At 39.9% G+C, this 18,293-nt stretch overlaps 1 long non-coding RNA gene across 2 annotated transcripts; it reads right to left on the bottom strand.

Moving 5' to 3' along the window:
- Positions 1 to 1,156: 1,156 nt before the first annotated feature.
- Positions 1,157 to 2,579, bottom strand: LOC311089446. Of its 2 annotated transcripts, XR_014607692.1 has the most exons (4): positions 2,361 to 2,579; positions 1,650 to 1,709; positions 1,424 to 1,504; positions 1,157 to 1,312 (listed from the first exon to the last, which is right to left on the bottom strand). It is a non-coding gene; the product is annotated as an uncharacterized lncRNA (long non-coding RNA). The 2 variants fall into 2 exon arrangements; XR_014607693.1 differs by lacking the exon at positions 2,361 to 2,579 and having other exon boundaries at positions 1,650 to 1,753.
- Between the last annotated feature and the right edge of the window lie 15,714 nt (positions 2,580 to 18,293).

Here is an 18,293-nt window from a genome sequence, read left to right as displayed (position 1 = left end):
GCGACACGCATGCGATGCAACGCGCTCGTTTGTCCAGGCCATGGTGAGATGAAAACATCTAAACTTTTCAAATCTATTTGGTTTAAAATCGTTTTTGCTTTGTTTAAAATGGAGATCACGATTACATATATCAGACAACTACACAGAATAACATGTTCCAGTCAAATTATTTTATTTATTATGCTTAAATATTTATTTTCAGAATTTATTTTCAGAATTTGAATTATGCTTAAATATTTATTTTCAGTATTTTCAGCACTGAACTTTTTTTTTTTACTTGTTCTACCTCACATGTTTTTAATATTTGTCAAATATTGTTTTTTTTTTTAGTTCAATAAATGTTCCTTTCTTAATTGAGACTTGTAACAGTTGTTATCATTATATATTATATATGTGTCATTTTTATGATGTAAACTGAGTGAGCAAAAGCAGTATCGGCTCCAAATATCGGCCCAAGAAAATCGGCAGCCCGTATCGGTCATCGGCTAAGGCTGATGAAAAAAAATCGGTATCGGCATCGGCACTAAAAAATCCATATCAGTCGATCCCTAGTCCCAAGTCAATATCTGCATAGGAAATCACCTAGTGTTAATCTGCATCGCTATTTGTAGGCCTACTCGTTGTGAATACGCAGGCCACAAGAAGTAATTAGGTGGTTTTTTTATTATATTACTTTTACTCAGGACATGCTAGCTGGCAACAAAGGATTCCATTCATTATGCTAAGCTAAGCTAGCGCCGACTCTGTCAAACTAAAACAATGCATGCACTGAGACAAAAATGCATTTGCCCACCTATCTAAATGTAGGAAAGAAGGTGAATAAGCAATATTTCAAAAAACGGTGGAGTGTTCCTTTAAGACAATTATAGCAATCATTCAAAGTGAAAAAAGATGCTAAAAACAGGAATGAACAGACAAGATCCAAGAATCCTCAAATCAGCTCCATCACACAGAACAGAGAGAGATTATACAGTCTGAGTCTGTCTATTACTGTATTAATATTATATTTAAAGCAGTTTACATATGAAGCGCAAGAAAATGACTTTCAACACTGTAGGCAAATATATCCATAAAATCCATATAAATGAAAATAAATCTGGCTTTTTATATGTAAAAAAACAAACTTGTTTGTCACTATAAGTGCTCAGAGTTTTTCTCTGTTTTCTGAGAAGAAGAAAATAAAACAATGAACAATCCTCTGTAAGTTTTTGCTATTGTAAATATTGCTGCAGATTGGCTCTAAACTCATCAGTATTTTATTCTAATATTGTCGGCATCTCTATTTCCTCTGGGTGCTTCGAGTCCTTCCTCCCTGCAAAATAAAAGCATTGACTGACCTCTCGTATGTGTTTTTATCATGATTGCAGATTGTTCCAGATCAGATGAGTGTGAATCATCAGATTGTGTGCGGCTCAAAACTCACCAGCTCTTCTTGCACAGATGATCTGAAGAAGAATCACAGTAGGAGCAGCAAACACTGCGATCCCAACAATACTCACAATCACTGCAGGAAACATGAGAGGAAGAAGAGAAACTGTACATGACTGAAGTCAAGGGTATTCAACTATCAACAGTTATTGATGAAGCATTTACAGACTGACTGATAGTTTAATGTTATAAAGCTGTCAGTATAAATGAACGTGTCGTACCTCTGTATAATGATCCAGCAGTCACACTGACTCCAGTTTCTGATGCTGTATCAGCTGGATCTGTGGATCACGTCTGTTAGTTCAGTTCAACACATAATGCCACATATACACAACATCATCATCACATAATACTGGAGCTTCACATCACAGAAATGATGAATATATGCACGAGTCTGTCATCTATTATCTTCTTACTTCACTCTCAAGCTGTCAGGAGGAGAATGACTATCGCCATTCACCAAAAATAAATCTATTTATTATTTATTTAACATCATATTTTAATATCGATCATGACCTGCAGTTTGTGTTCCATTATCACAGTTTACAGTGGCAGTAGTTGAGAAGAGACTGTACTGTATTACTGTATAACTGTAGTACTGTGTTACTGTAAAATGTATTCCTGGTTTATATGAGAGTGAAACACAGTTGAGCTTCTGCAAATAAACCTTCAGCTTGAATGAAGGACATAAGCCTTATAATTCCTAAAACCGACCTCCTACATGGGTCATACTAGGGTCATACTTTAATACACTGATTTATGCAATATATCATGTATGACCCATGTAGGAGGCCAATAATGGGAATTATAAGGATTGTTATGCAGTTTATGACTTTGACCACTAATATTTTGCAACTCCAAAACGTATGAAGCCATCAGAAAGAGTAGAGCCAAAGTTTTCACAAATCTGTCAGAAAAGAGTGTTTTCTCACCTGAATACTTGACAGTGTATCTGACTGAGGTCTCGAGTTGATTTCTCTGAGTAAGCTGACATCTCCACTCTCTGTTGTCATCTTCATTCAGGAGTGTTGTAGTCAGAGTGATGATACAGCGATCTTGATCTGATGATGATAATATCTGATATCTGGAGTCTGTCTTCAGATCAGCACCAGTCTGATTCACCCACAACAGCTCAACTCCCCAATAACTGACCCGATCATCACAGGAGAATACAACATATGAATACAACTGACAGGAGAGAGTCACAGAGCGGCTTGGACTGATCGAAGTCTGTGAGGATGAAGATGATGATGATGAAGATGATGATGAAGATGATGATGAAGATGATGGAGACACTGAAACTGAACACAAGACACAAATCACAGACTCTTCAATCATCATCTGAGTTTAAAGGGAGAATCTGCCCTTTTTAACTTGACCACATAATCATAAACTTACCATGAAGAACATGCAGATGAACATCAGCACCAGGTCCTTGTCGTCTGCCATTCACATATTGTCTGCATCTGTATAATCCATGATCTTCTCCTGTGACATTCTTGATGTTCAGAGAGCAGTCAGACTCCAGACTCAGTCTCTCATGTCGCTCTGTGTCTTTATTCTTTATCCCTCCAGTAATCAGTTCAACTGCTGAATAACTGTTCTCGTAGGTCCATGTAGTTGATTTGCAGTCAGAAAGAGCTTTATTATTACAGGACAGAGAGACATTTCCACCAGAACTGATGAACACATGATCCACTCCACTGGTTCCTGAAACACAGTATATCTCAGTGTTCATTATGATATAAATTAATAAATGAAACATAAAACACACCAGCATAAAAAGCAGAAGTTTTAAATCATAGTATTTTTCCTGACTTAAAGCACACTCTCCAGAATAAACTATTAGTCTTTATCAGAGAGCTGTTCAAATCACTGACACACTCTTAATATGAAGATAATTCTTCATCATCAGATGTTTGAGTGACACTATGTCCAGTATCAGGAATAATACAGTATGATCTGTGTGTATCAATACACAACTCTGAGATCACAACGTGAATGTGTGCAAGAATAAACTGAGCATGTTCAAATGAACTCTTTCCAGACTAATTCCACTAAATGTCTTTAAAGAAAATACAGATTTCTTTACCTGTGAGAAGTGAAGAGAGAATGATCAGTCCCAGCAGACACAGATCACACTTATCAGCCATTTTCTGTTTCTGTCAGTCTTGCTCTGCATTATATATAGTTACAGCTCCTCCTTTAAACATCATCAGCTCCTCCAGTGGTTATTAACTTCCTCTCATCTGACCAACCGAGTGTTTACATCCGTTGCTATATAGTGACACTATACCAGTGTAACTTTGTCCTCTCTGTAGATTGGGCTCATATAGACTCTGAACTGTGTACTTTAACACTGAGGATTTTGCTCTGTGGTCTTGAATGGTCTTGACTCTGAGTGACACTCAACTTTCCTCTACAAAACCCCCATGTAATGTGTTGAGTGTTGGATGTAAACATGGGGTAGGAACTGGTTCATGTAATCTGGATTAAATAATCAGATTCCAAATATATAGGACTTGTAATTAGATTACATTACATTTTAATAAACTTGTAGTCAGACTACAATTACTTTGTGTCACAGACATTACTGGTGAAATAAACAAAGCCTAATGTTGCAGTGCATGATGGGAACCACCAATCAAAGCTCATCCATGACTCCCAACATGCATTGCGGCATGAATAAATTATGCAGATGCAACGTCTTAGTATTTTCATTTTGTGCTGTAGTTCTTGTGATTTGTTTAGTAGCTTGTTTTGTGACGGTCCAAGATGATCTGTTTATGTGAATATTTTGTTGATATGAATGATTTTTGTTTTGTTTTGTTGTTGAGACTCGTACACTGATTCTTGATGTGGTTGTGCGTGTGTGTCTCGAAGTCACACGTTTTTTTTTTGGTAAACAATTTGTTTATGAAAAGCAAATGAAATGAGTTAACTATTTAACTTAATTTTTAATTTACTGCAGATTGTTTTGTAAATGAGGCATAATGTAATGTACAGTTTGTGAAGAAACTTTTGTTGAAACATGTAGCAGCAACTTAATAAAATTATTCAAGTAAATAATATCATAATGCTTTAATGATGTAAATGATAGTTATATATGAATGTTTTCAAAACATGCAATGACATTCACCAATAATAACAGGGGCTTGAGATCAGTGATGGTGAGATGAAGCTTCATGAAGCTTTCCAGCCTGATATGTGTAAAAGTGGTTGATTTCTCAATGCAACCATTGTGCAGAAAAAAAAACTCAGTGATGTTATGAAAAATTCATTTTACTTCATGTAATGTGTGTGATTGCATGACAACAGACAATAGTTTAGTGGAAAATTACTGTGAACTGTGTCTAAATGTGAGCTGAAGATCTTTGCAACAAAAGGTGTTACATGTCAACTCCACATCCGGCCATTTCTTAGAAACAGTGCCTCTTTCTCTGGGTCAAGAGAATAAGACCACCCTGATACGTGGTGCCACAGTGACACTCTTGTGCCAAAAAGTATTTCTATACCACGATACTCAATATGTTGTCCCACGATGTCATCAGTCATTTTCCCTGTTGCATGCACAAAATCGATTGCTGGACATCGTTATGTTAATTCCATGTTCATTGAATTTTGAAATCAGATAGAGCCGGCCAGAGCGCTGCATAATAAGTAGCCACGCCGGCTTATTCAGTATGGAAATACACACCGACAATGACACGCCCCTACTGCATGCTAGAATCTCCGAAAAACAAGTCGATTTCATACTCAAAATGTACGCTTTTAAATATACCAATACTGCTATCTCAAACATAAAGAGGCTTCTTCGTGATCTCAACTAACAGATTCTGCAAAAAAACGAAAATCACCAATTTAAAAAAAAAAAAAAAACGATTCTTTCTCATTTTGCTCGAAAGTTGTGCTGCCGACTTGTGTCCCTGGTTTCCGTGATGGGTCACAAATGGTGTTGAGTAAACTCCACTGAAGCACTGTTAAAGGTGCATTGTGCAAGTCTCTGAGTTTTTGCAGAACTATGCCCCCTCTGGCGACAAGCAAAACTGCAACCAGAGGTGTGCACGCTCATGGACCACACGCACACGCACGCTTGCACGAGCACGAGCTGTTCATAACCAAAGGAGCATCAGCTGCACAAATCTTTTGTTTACAGTCATAATGTCTTCAGAGGTAATAAAGTTATAAATCTGCAAGTCATTTTAAATATGTGAAAGGAAAGGTATTTGAGTAAATTACACACTTATGTATGAGGGGAAAACGGGGGTAGTAGAAAACTTCGGTTTTTGTTTCCATCTATCTCCATGTTGAACTGTTTTATGTGTTTACTGTATCCACTTATGATTGTATTATTATGGAAACACGTTCATAAACAATATAAGTTATTTGTTATTACTTTGTAAAAGCTCAAAATAATAATCATACCATTCACAGTTGGTCAACAAAGTACACTCAAATGTCTCAAGGTAATATTCATAGATTATTACATCATTTGTTGTCATAGATTTCCTGTATCAGACATTAGAGACTGGGCTATATCTTACCGTTTTATCAAGAAAAAAGCCAACTGAGGATCCCGTTTGAGCCCTAGAGCAGACCGGAGATTCCAACGAACAGTATTTATATCTTTTTTACCTTTTGTACACAGTCACGTCCAAGTGATCTGAGGGCGCGGGCGCGGGCACGGGCACTTCCTAGTGTGTGCAGACCGGAGATCTCTCCATTTGTTGAAAGCCTTCCCGATGTTGACTATCGTCTTATTCCGACGCCTGTGGCACTAGACAAAAGTTTTCTTTTCTTTGTCTTACGTGGAGTTTGCGTTGGGGTTTGGAATGAACTACAAGCCGGTCGGTCTCTTTGAATCCATCTTCTACTTTTGTCGAAAGTTGACTAAAGTTTTGTCGCTCGAGTTGTCTTCGCTGATACGGAGAATGGCGGCGAATACACAAACCTGCCAGACATTACCAGGTGAGCGTGAACGCGCATGACGTCACGCCCAGTCTCAAATTCCGTCCCGAATCCCTCTTATTTATTTTACTGTACAGGATTATAGAGGCAATCGCAGTGATCAGAGAAGGACTCATTCAGCCCATCAGGCAATTGTTTAAGCATGTATGGGTTAGAAAAACGGGTATTTTTAACATGAAATGTTGCGCAATGCACCTTTAAAGTTAATGAGATAATAAAAAAAATAAAAAAAAAGGCAATTTTCGTGGACGGTGGTCTGTATATTCCAATCAAAATGAAAGACATTTGAGTTGAGAGAGTTAATTTAAGAACAATGCATTCCAAGTCATCAACACATGACAAGTGAATTTGCGCACAATTTATACTATCCTTTACATAAAACAATACTCTGCCACCCCGACCAACATTTCTGTCTCGTCTAAACATATTGTAGCCATGGACTTTTAATACGTCAGCCGGGGAGTTTTCGTGTAGCCATGTCTCTGTCAAGCAAAGGAAGTCCAAATTTGCAGTTGCAGTTGGTCCTCTTTAGGAACTGCACTTCGGATATTTAAATGTCCTCCTAATAATCCGCTTGGTTTAGCCTGAAAATCCCACAGCATGCGAGCCTGGTTTACAGTGCGGAAAAGTTTAATACCACGATGTTTCACAATTGCAGGATTTATCTTACGTTTTAAATTGTTTGGTGATGCACAGTTTGTTAGTTTTTGCACATGATTTTTTCACGCATGGCATCACAGCGCTCAGCAGGATCACTGCTGGTAATGAAGTAAAGTCAGCTGGAAACTCACCCAGTGTGGACGATTCAGTAGTATGCAAATTGCTGTTTAAGATGGTAAATTCATACCCCGACATAGGCCTATTTTCCAACCCAGGATATTGCCTGTTAATCTCCGTAAGTGCCGCTCGATGGTGATTTGGACCCACGTCTCTCTCAGCAGGCCCGGGATTAAGATGAACATCTCCCGCAAGCAGAAGGGTGAGCAACAGATATCCAGAAAGTTTTCTCAGGAGTTGCGGAGCCTTGTGTGAGATAATCTTATTTGAAGTAGTATTTTGGATTGCCACTTTTCCATTGTTGAGAACATTGCGATATAAAGCTAATTGTCCACCAGGCAACCATATGTGAGTAGGCTTATATCCACAGAACAAAGAGGAATCGAAATGTTTGTTACTGCTCTCATTTCCCATGCGTCGGTCGAGTGCATTGAAGCACGGCCGCACTGAATTTGCAAAAAGAGCAACAATATAGATGACAATCAACATGGTAATCTTGCCATAAAGTATGTAAAGTATAAAGCAGTGCCCTATAGGGGTGAGGGCCCACTCCACCAGGGGAATGGCCTCCTCTTGGGCTGGCAGTGCCCTATAGGGGTGAGGGCCCACTCCACCAGGGGAATGGCCTCCTCTTGGGCTGGCAGTGCCCTATAGGGGTGAGGGCCCACTCCACCAGAGGAATGGCCTGCTCTTGGGCTGGCAGTGCCCTATAGGGGTGAGGGCCCACTCCACCAGGGGAATGGCCTCCTCTTGGGCTGGCAGTTCCCTATAGGGGTGAGGGCCCACTCCACCAGGGGAATGGCCTGCTCTTGGGCTGGCAGTGCCCTATAGGGGTGAGGGCCCACTCCACCAGGGGAATGGCCTCCTCTTGGGCTGGCAGTGCCCTATAGGGGTGAGGGCCCACTCCACCAGGGGAATGGCCTCCTCTTGGGCTGGCAGTGCCCTATAGGGGTGAGGGCCCACTCCACCAGGGGAATGGCCTGCTCTTGGGCTGGCAGTGCCCTATAGGGGTGAGGGCCCACTCCACCAGGGGAATGGCCTCCTCTTGGGCTGGCAGTTCCCTATAGGGGTGAGGGCCCACTCCACCAGGGGAATGGCCTGCTCTTGGTCTGGCAGTGCCCTATAGGGTTGAGGGCCCACTCCACCAGGGGAATGGCCTGCTCTTGGGCTGGCAGTGCCCTATAGGGGTGAGGGCCCACTCCACCAGGGGAATGGCCTCCTCTTGGGCTGGCAGTTCCCTATAGGGGTGAGGGCCCACTCCACCAGGGGAATGGCCTGCTCTTGGGCTGGCAGTGCCCTATAGGGGTGAGGGCCCACTCCACCAGGGGAATGGCCTCCTCTTGGGCTGGCAGTGCCCTATAGGGGTGAGGGCCCACTCCACCAGGGGAATGGCCTGCTCTTGGGCTGGCAGTGCCCTATAGGGGTGAGGGCCAGTTCCACCAGGGGAATGGCCTCCTCTTGGGCTGGCAGTTCCCTATAGGGGTGAGGGCCCACTCCACCAGGGGAATGGCCTCCTCTTGGGCTGGCAGTGCCCTATAGGGGTGAGGGCCCACTCTACCAGGGGAATGGCCTCCTCTTCAGAAACAGCTTTAGATGAAATAGCTGGTGTTTGTCACTAATGCTCAGTCATCACTTGATTAATCACTTAACCCTCTGAGGTCTGGGGTGTTTTTGGGGTCCTTGAGATGTTCTGACATGCCCTGACATTTGTGCTTTTTTCAGTTGCTTATAAACATATCAATGGCAAAAAAAAATTACACTCTATTTAGCACAAACAGGACTACCATAATATGTGAGCCACATGTATGTACATGTTTTCAGTTTTGAGAGAATAATGTTTATGCATGGTTATTGAAAAAACTAAAAATGAAAGTTTCTGAAATAAAGCCACAAAACACATACTAAATATATGTCAATAAGACTTTTGACGAATGGATGTCGTCACCTAGAGTTTTTTCTTCAAAATGATGTGAAAATCATCCTGCCTAATCATTCACATAAAACGATACATTGATTTAAGTTTTGCGAAACACTTTTAGTTTGGAAAGCCAATATGCGGATGGGGCGTAAACGATCATGCATATTTAGTTGTTCACACCTGATTAGACAATGCCCCTGCATACTTAATGAGCCATTCATTCAGGTGTGTCACCTATAGCTAACTTAAATATACAAGCTTCATAAAAATTATCATTCTAGAAGAAAATTTCAGATGGCATTTAGAGGCTTTTGCATCTGAACTCTTCATATATATATACACACACACACACATATATATATACAGTGAGGAAAATAAGTATTTGAACACCCTCCTATTTTGCAAGTTCTCCCACTTAGAAATCATGGAGGGGTCTGAAATTGTCATCGTAGGTGCATGTCCACTGTGAGAGACATAATCTAAAAAAAAAAAAATCCAGAAATCACAATGTATGATTTTTTAACTATTTATTTGTATTATACAGCTGCAAATAAGTATTTGAACACCTGAGAAAATCAATGTTAATATTTGGTACAGTAGCCTTTGTTTGCAATTACACAGGTCAAACGTTTCCTGGAGTTTTTCACCAGGTTTGCACACACTGCAGGAGGGATTTTGGCCCACTCCTCCACACAGATCTTCTCTAGATCAGTCAGGTTTCTGGGCTGTCGCTGAGAAACACGGAGTTTGAGCTCCCTCCAAAGATTCTCTATTGGGTTTAGGTCTGGAGACTGGCTAGGCCACACCAGAACCTTGATATGCTTCTTACAGAGCCACTCCTTGGTTATCCTGGCTGTGTGCTTCGGGTCATTGTCATGTTGGAAGACCCAGCCTCGACCCATCTTCAATGCTCTAACTGAGGGAAGGAGGTTGTTCCCCAAAATCTCGCAATACATGGCCCCGGTCATCCTCTCCTTAATACAGTGCAGTCGCCCTGTCCCATGTGCAGAAAAACACCCCCAAAGCATGATGCTACCACCCCCATGCTTCACAGTAGGGATGGTGTTCTTGGGATGGTACTCATCATTCTTCTTCCTCCAAACACCTTTAGTGGAATTATGACCAAAAAGTTCTATTTTGGTCTCATCTGACCACATGACTTTCTCCCATGACTCCTCTGGATCATCCAAATGGTCATTGGCAAACTTAAGACGGGCCTTGACATGTGCTGGTTTAAGCAGGGGAACCTTCCGTGCCATGCATGATTTTAAACCATGACGTCTTAGTGTATTACCAACAGTAACCTTGGAAACGGTGGTCCCAGCTCTTTTCAGGTCATTGACCAGCTCCTCCCGTGTAGTTCTGGGCTGATTTCTCACCTTTCTTAGGATCATTGAGACCCCACGAGGTGAGATCTTGCATGGAGCCCCAGTCCGAGGGAGATTGACAGTCATGTTTAGCTTCTTCCATTTTCTAATGATTGCTCCAACAGTGGACCTTTTTTCACCAAGCTGCTTGGCAATTTCCCCGTAGCCCTTTCCAGCCTTGTGGAGGTGTACAATTTAGTCTCGAGTGTCTTTGGACAGCTCTTTGGTCTTGGCCATGTTAGTAGTTGGATTCTTACTGATTGTATGGGGTGGACAGGTGTCTTTATGCAGCTAACGACCTCAGACAGGTGCATCTAATTTAGGATAATAAATGGAGTGGAGGTGGACATTTTAAAGGCAGACTAACAGGTCTTTGAGGGTCAGAATTCTAGCTGATAGACAGGTGTTCAAATACTTATTTGCAACTGTATCATACAAATAAATAGTTAAAAATCATATATTGTGATTTCTGGATTTTTTTTTTATGTCTCTCACAGTGGACATGCACCTACGATGACAATTTCAGACCCCTCCATGATTTCCAAGTGGGAGAACTTGCAAAATAGCAGGGTGTTCAAATACTTATTTTCTTCACTGTATATATATACACTACCAAATTGGTTCACAGTTGGAGGCATCGCAATTTTTATTTTTTCACAAATTGTGCTCGCAAATTGTATAATATCCAAAGTAAACATGTCTAGTAATTGTGCAGTTAATTCTCATACTGTATTTTCAGTTTTGGAATATTTATCCTCTCCCCAAATTTGTCACTAATAAAACACAATACAAATTATTTAAAGAAAAAAATTATATTTACTTGTTTACATCTACCTTATAAATATATATTTTTTATTAAAAAGGTTACAATTACAACAATTCAAGTGTAATCTTTCTTTTTAAAAACTAAAGTATACAAAACGTATTATTTGATGACTTTATTTTTGATAATTTTTGATATTTTTCCTCATCTCAGTATAGCAATAGTGTTTGCTAAAAGCTGTTCATTCAATACAGCAGTATTTGAAAATTTATAATATTTTGTAAAATTACATTTATATTTGCATTTATGTCAAAACCTAGACACTTTATTTCAACATATTTCAGTCGATTTTACTCATCTCAGTATAGCAATACAGTTTGCTAAAACATCATCATTCATTCACACACGCAATTTAAATTTAAACTCTTTTTGTGAGCTGTGGTAAACAGCGCGCATCTCTGCCGTTCATTCATAAACAGAAACCCGATTCACGTGAGAAGGAAAAAAACTTACTACACCATTCCTCAGCTCGCTCCTCGATATACCCGCACTTCTGAGGGACATTTTCCATTATTATTATTCCTCACAGCGCCGTGAGACGGTGTAAACAAGTAGGCTACAATGATCTGATTCAACTTGTTTTCTCGAGCTGATATTGGGGCGTTCACAGTTTGCACGGATTGCTCAGTTATTTGCGTTTGAATAGCCCGCGCTCTCCGAGGGCGGAGTCACATTACAAGTAATTAGATGAGATGAGAACGACTGACATCTCATCTCGCTCTTTTCTTACAGATTACATGTACTGAGAATATTTGTTTTTTATATAAATTACTTCATTTAAAAGAAGAGAATTCAAGCTTCATGCCTGTGTGTCTGTATGTCTGTTTGACTGAGTATTCGCTGAGTTACAGTTCATTTTCGGACGCGTTTCAGAATGGACTACACTGGCAGAGAGAAGGCAGAACTCGCTTCGTGTTTATTTTTCTTTATTTGGCAAAAAGCACAACACTTTGTTTTTATTGTGAGTATACACAAAAATAATACACATTTAACAGAATCGATTGATGTATGAAACTCCTATGGAAAATCAAAGTCAACAGAGTATTTATGAGTTTCTTTTACACTGATAAAAAAAAAGCGAGCTGGTATCGCCGGCGATACCGTCGACCTCAGGGGGTTAAACCATAAACTCTTGCTTTCTCATCTTACTAGGGCTGTAACGATAGACCAAACCTACGATTCGGTTCGTATCACGATTTTTGATTTTAGATTGGAAAAAATCATGTTTTCGGTGCTGATGCGGTGTGACTCGTTTAACATGTGGGTGGCGCTGCGAATAAAGCATCTAAAAGCTGTCACAAAGAACCGGCAAAAGTAATGATTATTAATATGTCAAATATAGCAAGGAGACATTTTAATTGTTTATTAATAAACAAGTGTTTTCTGTGTTGACTGCAAAGATGAAGTTGACGATGCGTCGCGATCTTCTCAGAACGCGCCAGAGAGAAATGCACATTTCATAAGCAGAAAGCAGTCTGTTTTCCTTCGTTATGAATTGTTCTGTTTAAAAGTAGACATTTCAAGCTTTCTATATATTTCTCAGGTCTGTGAGGCAAGTAGCCTACCTTACGCTGAGTTTCGGTTCATTTATGAGACGAGTCCAGTTCACTCGCCCGCACCTCCGTGTCATGATTATCTATTTTCTACTATATTTACTTATTATTTATTAAATCCAGATGAAACATTGATTAAAATTAAGATACAATTAATAAAAAAACAAAATTCACTTTAAAGAAAGGCTTTGTGCTTTCTGTTTGAGGTCTCTGTGAAATTTTTTAAGTCGCTTTCAGAGGAGTCATGTCCGTAATGGAGAACTGTCACGCCCGTAACATTGTTTTTTTTTTTTTTTTTTTTTTTTTACATAAATGCGACTCCTTGACTCCTTTCAGACGTTTCAAAATATTGGTATTAAATGCATTTTCTGAGAATTTATATTTCAAGTTTTGAGCATAACACTGGAATCGCCAAAATTTAACGAATTTATCCTCAACTAGTTTTTGTGGTGTAGGTCTACGTATTTTATTATGTTAACTTAAATAATACTAATAGTAATTTAAAGATGTGGTAGCCCTACATCTTACACATCGTGGAAACAAAATAAGAATGGAAACTAAAATATGGTAGTATCGCGCTATACAGCGCACATTCTATCAGCTGCAGTTCTGGTGCCTCAGTCCCATACTGTAAAACTCGACGCAGCGGTAGAGTTACACTCACAGGACACTGTGCACTTATTCGCACAAAAGTTCATTATTTGCTCGTGCTTTAAAGCTTTGCCGGGTAAACATTTCTTTGGCATTCTGTTCTGACATGATGCACTTTTTCTAAGCGCGAACTGAAGTGCGCGCGCACTGTCAAACAGCGCCAAACTGGATTTTTGTAGGGTCAGACCCATCTGATATCGAAGGGGGGCTGATAACGCGAGATCAACATGGAGCTAAATGGAAAAAAATAGCACCAAACAAGCCACTTTGAAATGTTGCTGTTTTCATAAATAAAAACCTCCCCCTAGAGTAAAAAAAGTTGGATGACCCTCCCCTCAACAAAAAATAAAAAGACATGACCCTCCCCTATTTTCCTCCGGTGGTCCCTTCCATAAATACCGAACGGTCCCTAAGTGCTTGCCTGGTTTAAATTCAAATGCCAGATCATACTTCTGTAGACGAAGCATTACTCTTTGTATGCGCGGTGGCACTTCTCCCAGTGGTTTCTTTGATATTGCTATGAGAAGCTTATGATCTGTCTCTAGGATGACTGGTCTTCCGTAAACATACTCATGGAATCTCTCACAGCCAAACACTGCACCTAGAGTCTCTTTTTCTATTTGCACATACTTTCTTCCCGCAGATGTCATAGTGCGGGATGCATATGCGACTGGATACCACTCGGTGTTGTTGTAAAGTTTTCTTTGTTCGAAGCAGAGACCAGTGAGACAGTCGGGATCGCGTTCAACAGAAGTTATTCTTTATTGAGAACTCCGCTGTACGCGGCTGTAGAAACTTCCAACATGATCTAACTCAAACATTATACATTTACAGTTATATACCTTCCAAGGGGGAGGGACTTTTGGAGGTGGAGACAAATTCAAACAAAGCATGTAAATGATTATACAGGTTAAGGTAACACCCTAGACTGTGAGGGTCTGGCCAATCCTAATTCAATCAGCATAAGGCTCCAAGAGCCATTTGGGTCCGAAAGCCATTTGCAGAACAAAAGGTGAGATTCTCAGTGAAAGTCATTCAACCTAACTATTCAACGTCTGGGCTCCGAAAGGTGAGAATCAAGTGATCTGACTCATTTAAAACACAATAGAGAAAACAGGTCTGGCAGGAATGGAGACTCTTGCTGGAGACTCAATAATCACCTGAAATCAGTCTACTAAATTTTATCAGTTTAGATACTATTGCAGTGGAAAAACTAAATTAAACATTTAATAAAAATGTAATCCAACACTTCCCCCTTTGAGAGTTCTAATAACTCTCACAAAAATACAAATTTATACACTTAAAAGTTAATTCTTGTAACTTGTGTAAGTTACAGGCACGTATAACTTATTCTGTGTTGTGTCCTTGATTTACATGAGTGTCATAGTTCTTCTCAAAACCATAACTGTTGACACCTGCGACGCAGGGTGTAAAATGTCATATAAACTACATGATTACACAGAAAACCATGTAGCATAAGAGTGGAAGTCTTGAAAGTCCATGGCGCCTGAATAGCTGTGAAGTCTGTTTCCTGTAGAGTCCATTTGTCACGTAGAGTCGCTCTGATGACTCGTCCCTCATGAGGTTTGTTCATGGAAATCTGAGATGATGTTTTATACCAGGATGCCGCTTGTGAAGACATCATGGCATACACACATACCTGTAACACAATAAAACAAAGAAACGGCAGACCAGCAGTATTCATGCATGGACTTCACTCTTCCATAAGTTGCACATGTTCTTTGTTGATTTTCTGTAATTGCATGTTGACACAGAAACGAACATGCGATTAGGGTCCGTGAATTCTCTGCGTTGTGTATTTTTCATTTTCTCTTGTGATAGTTCGTTCAGCAGTGGGTCTGGTTGTCTTCTTGAGGTTGGGGCTTCATACGCAGATGAGACGGTCGTTGCATATGGATCTCGAAAAAAACATCAAGTTTTATCTGCACACTGTAAGACAGAAAACAGAAAAACAGAGAGCAGTATTTCTTCAAAAAACTACGGTTGTAGCAGTTTAAACACTATGGTTCTATCGTTTTCAGAGTCTACTGTTGTCATTTCATTCTTTCCCTATTTCTTAATTGATTTGACACCTATGGACCAGTGAGGTAAGGATGGACTAAATGGGGAAAGGCCTATGAGGTTGTCTTCACCCTGGATTGGCCCCTGACGCCTGTTGCGTCAGTTCTTTCCAGGGCCCTCACTGAACCGTGTCCTATTCTGTCCCTGTGTTGTGTACACACTGTACAGTGTGTGAGAAAATTGGCACATTTTCATTCTCCAGTGAAACATCAGCCTTAATAGACATCATATAGAGCATGGAGGTCTGATTGTAGTGTTCTGCAGTGTAACATTTATGGCTGTGAGTTTTCTGAATGTCCCCCAAACAAAGGCTGTGACAGTCACTTTCCTTTTGTTCTATTAAACAAAAATAAGTCTTTCATCTTTGTTGTGAGTTACTGGGGAAATTAAGCACTCACAGCCTAAATGGTTAACACCGTATCAAGTTGCCCCACGAGTTTAACGAGGAGGGGAGGGGCTGCTTTAAAGTAGCAAACAAATGTAGTAAGAGCTGCATAACATTGTTAACTTGTCTTAAGTTATTTTTGTTTTTTCTACATTCTTTTCCAAAATGTCCGTGCTTGCCACAGTAAGAACAACTGGCTTCTCTAGGACTTTTGCGTTTCTTTGGCTTCTCTGAGTTGACCTTAATGGATGCTGCTGTAATTCTTACTCTCTCTTTGACATCAGAATTTCTTTCCCAAATAGCTAAACTTTCTAGGTTACTTCTGAGAGTTCTTTTAGCCCACGTAATATCTAGGAATGGCAAGGCTGTTCTGTACTCAGCTACAAGACCATCTGCCCAAATTCGGATTAGAGCTCCTTTGTCAGCTAACACACTTTCGGAATCATCCACTATTCCACTGTACGTTACCGCTACCTGACAGAACCTCTCAGTATATTCACTCACAGTTTCTTCTTTCTCTTGTACACAGCTAGTAACTCTCGACCAATCGATTTTGGGTCCTAAGATATTCTTTAGGATTTTCAAAACACCTTCTCTCAAATCGCCTTTACTGACATGTTGCAGTTCGGAAGTAACAGCAGACTCAAAATTGTTGAATTCAGATTCAGTTAGAATTTGTGACATCAGCTGTGTGACTTCCGGCAACGACATGTCGTAAAGATGCATTTTGCTGAACAATGCTCTTCTAAATTCAGAAAAATTTGTGCGTGCTGAGGGTAAACTCTGGGAGAGTCTATCTATATCCTTAGGACCTAAAGATGTTTTGACTGCTTGTGGCTGAAATATGGGGGTTGCAAATTAAACTGTATCAATACATTTTCCCTGAGGCTTTTGTCTAGCTACGCACACTTCAACTGCATTTACATCTGCATTGACATTGTCCTCTATACTATCAAAAGACTGTAAATCAGGATAGCTTTCATCTGACTGTTGGTTTTCTGAGTCACATTTGGTTGAGGCCTTGAGGCCCACCGTTTTCGTGAAACAGGACACTTGAGTAAGCAATTGTTTGTTCTGTTCTTTCAACTTATCTATACAACGAGCTTGTTCTTGTACAATGGATAAACTAAATTCTCTGTGACAGAAGATAATGCCTTTGACACTGTTCTTGCGAATACTTTCTCCTAGTACCTTCTTACAATCTTCGATTGACCAAACTTTGACTGGATCAATGCCAAATTTCTTTGTTAAATTCAATCTGACTTCCTCAGTCACGATTGAGTCCATGTGCTCTGATAACAAAGACTTGAATTCACTATCTGTCCAAAAAGGTGTAATCTGTCTAGTACTTTTCCTAAACATTTTGTGAATTTCTGTTACCACAAACAAACACAAAAAAACCCCCTTCTCTCTACTGTCTTGCAAACAGAGGGTACAATCTTATTAGCACATGAGGCTAAATCTAATTCTAAAGCTAATTCTCTAGCTTACAGATAGGTCTTCTCTAGCAAGAGCATACACACAATATTAACATGTAACTGTTAATCTTCCCTGCCATCAACAGAGGGTCAATTTCATCTCTAAAAGAAAACTTTTTAGAGGCTTATCTTTAGTTAACCAAACTCTACAGCTGTTTGTTAACTACTTCTCTGAACGGTGCAGAGGAAAACATTTGTACTGGTCTGCATTGGTTCTTTTAATGGAGTGAAACTCACCGAGTCTTTCATTTGTAGAGAAAGATTCCGTCTGGAAAAATTCAGTCTTTGAGATCTTTTTGGAGCTTGAAGTTTTCAATCTGGATTCAGAAGATTCAGTCTGGAACTCAGTCAGCTTTGTTGAGATCTTTGAGCTTGAAGTTTCAAGATGCAGTTCTTTGAGCTTAAAATTCTTTGAGTTTCCTTCTTCTCCATCCGGCTCACAGCACCATCTGTTGTAAAGTTTTCTTTCTTCAAAGCAGAGACCAGTGAGACAGTCGGGATCGCGTTCAACAGAAGTTATTCTTTATTGAGAACTCCGCTGTACGTGGCTGTAGAAACTTCCAACATGATCTAACTCAAACATTATACATTTACAGTTTATATACATTTAGGGGCAGGAACCGAAAAAGACAGGTTTAGGAACTGGTTTTAGACTGAGAGCATTGCCCACCCTAATCCACTCAGCATATCTATTCAAACACTGAGACCCGAGTACAGAACTGGCTGGACTTTCTTGCTAAAACACAAACTCCAAGAGTTTCAGTAAAACAGGACTGACCAGAGTCGTTTGCTAGAAAACTCTGATAATCATAATTAAGTTGGCTTGAGAGAGCCAACTTAGTGATATTGTACTTAAACTTATT

The sequence above is a fragment of the Abramis brama genome (genome assembly GCF_963993115.1).
Source record: "Abramis brama genome assembly, chromosome: 1".
NCBI classification, from domain to species: Eukaryota; Metazoa; Chordata; class Actinopteri; order Cypriniformes; family Leuciscidae; genus Abramis; species Abramis brama.
Note: the sequence above shows the minus strand (reverse complement) of the source record. Positions and strands in the feature narration are given on the sequence as shown.